Source organism: Montipora capricornis, chromosome 8 (assembly GCF_036669925.1).
Source record: "Montipora capricornis isolate CH-2021 chromosome 8, ASM3666992v2, whole genome shotgun sequence".
Lineage (NCBI taxonomy): Eukaryota > Metazoa > Cnidaria > Anthozoa > Scleractinia > Acroporidae > Montipora > Montipora capricornis.
The window spans coordinates 24,831,261-24,833,760 of NC_090890.1; the positions used below are offsets into that span (position 1 = coordinate 24,831,261).

Genomic DNA, 2,500 nt, shown 5'->3' on the forward strand with positions numbered 1-2,500 from the left:
GGAATGTGAATCATATATGTAAGTACAAAAATTAATGAAAGAACCATTTTTGTACAGTCCGTTTTCCTTTTAAGTTCCCTGGATGGTTTTATGGGGTACTTTTTTCCAGGTTAGGAGCATATTCTTTCGTGAAAATTGTGTCTGGCAAATGATTCTTGTTCTCTCGTTTTCCCGAGCTCCAATGACCGCTGCATATAACATGTTTTCGCCAGTTAATATTTTCGTTTATAAGAACCTTCCTATATCCTTTTCGAAGCTCAGGATCACTGGGCAAAGTGCAGTACGTTATTCCTTTAGTTCTGTAGTTATTCGTACACAAAGAACTGCCACAATTCCAATGCCAAGTTTTCGTACAAGTCGCCATCTACAAACTGAAGTGCACTTCCGTCCGGCAAAACCGATAATTAGTGCCCAGCTTCCACCGTATGAAATCAGGCAATAGCAAACCGTTTTCGTTTTGGTCAGCAGTCATTTGTGCAGGCTCTTACAGATTTCGGCGGGATCTTTCGGCGGTTTTATTCATATAAATGATCGACGATCACAATCAATTTTGTGCTGATGATTTTCTCGTTTGATTTGCTCTTTAAATGCTGATCGGAAGCGAGGAAATGCCTAAAACAACTCAAGTAAAAAGGTAAGTGTTAACTATATGAGAATAGTGCCTTTTTCAAGTTATTGCCTTCAAACAACAACTACATATGCAAGTGTAAATCGTCAATTTCATGAAGTCGTCCGTAAAATCTTCACAGATATCGCACCAACTGGATAAATAAAGTACTAAATTTTAAATAAGAAGTGTATCCAAGTTAAGTAAAGTGCATATATGAAAACTGGTGAGTATTGAAACATAAAAAGCGTAATGATACTTCACTGGACCCTTCCACGGTTTTTGGCGCCATCTTGGTTCGGGGGCAAACACGGATAAATTTACAGTAAATCAATGGGATTTTGGCCTACTTTGAACCGCTGTAGCACCGCGAAAAATAGACGGTTTTCCACAGTGATAGTGTCTTTTAAAAGACATTTATACAGAGATTAATTTCTCGAAATATAAAGAACAGATTAGCATGGCAGCTGCCGGAATGCGGCTCCACATAATTCCCTAAAATCTGCATGCTCCGCATAATTACGATATTTCCCGCATTAACAGAAGAAATGCCTGATATTAGTGATAAAGCAGCTTATTTTCCTGAACATTGAAGATAGTCTGAAGAAAACACCCTACTTCGTTCGCAAGATGAAAGGTCGCAAGTAGTTTCCACGCATTTTGCCACAATGAGCCTGGAGACTAGAACGTGTGTTATAAATTACAAATACCCTCAGTGGGGTCAAAATTTAAAAAAAATATCCTGTCCGAATTTTGCGACAAGATATATGAAAATTTAGGTCCAAGTTATAGTGCAAATTAACTTGTATCATTTGTGTTTGTAGGGAAAATAGGAGCCCGCAATACATATGTGTATAAAACCGCTGAAAATGATCAATGATCGAGGAAATGGATAGCGGTCCGACCATATTACAATTTTGCTCCATATCTCCAAATTGAAACAAAATTCATGACAAGAAACAAGATAATTTTTTTTATTGCTTTCTTTATTTCAGAAAAAGTTGTGGCAAAATGCCAACTGCTAAGCCTTTTATTTTGATGCAAATTGGCAACTCCTAATACTGTATATTTTAATCACAAAGGGAAAAAATTCAGTCACAAATGTGACTGTATTGGTCACAAATTTCGAGTCCTGATTTACCATAGGCATGTGAATACATTGCAAACCTCTAACTTATTAGTTTTATAAATTGTTTAAATTTCCGCATAATCAACGCATGTTTACGCATAATATGGCCAACAGTTTCTGCATAATCATTAATTTATTTCCCCATCGGGCATCCTATCAGAAGCCCAGGATTAGGCTACAACAACCATAAATAAATTTTCAAGATTCCATACAAAGATTTATTATTCGAATTTACGGACGTCATGCCTTCCTTAATGGCCTTATTTTCAGTTGAATGAATGATATCAATAAAATTATTTAAAGTAGCGGCAAAAGTTGGAAATCTGTCTCTTTGTAGCGGCGCTACAGTGGTTCAATGTCGGGCAAAATCCCATGTTTCCATTTACTGTAAATTTAGCCATGTTTGCCCCCCAGCCAAGATGGCGCCAAAAACCGTCGAAGTAGCTATGTAACTTTGAACTGAGAGAAGTTGACTCCACAGTCAGTACTAGTTCTTAGTCTATCTCTGCAGGTAATCTGTTTAACAGTATTATGGTTCTTGGAAAGAAGGAATAAAAATAAATGTTCTATGTCGCCTTTTCCTGCCTGTATAATAATTACTTTCCCGTGTTTAGACTAAGTTCAGGCCTTTTCACGGTTTTGGAAGCCATCTTGACTGGTACGCAAACGTGTCTGAAATAACAGTGTTTCCATGAGAATTTGTGTTGTAATAACTTGAGAAAACCTTGAATGTAGAAAAAATTGTGACTGGTAAACTTGAAGTT

At 37.0% G+C, this 2,500-nt stretch overlaps 1 protein-coding gene across 1 annotated transcript in view; it reads left to right on the top strand.

The window, feature by feature from the left end:
* The first annotated feature begins 486 nt into the window (after positions 1–486).
* LOC138060721 (uncharacterized) overlaps positions 487–2,500 on the top strand; it is a 27,866-nt gene continuing 25,852 nt past the window's right edge. Inside the window, exon 1 of the mRNA XM_068906579.1 lies at positions 487–634. The gene's annotated coding sequence lies outside the window, so the exon portion shown is untranslated. The remainder of the gene's footprint in view (positions 635–2,500) is intronic.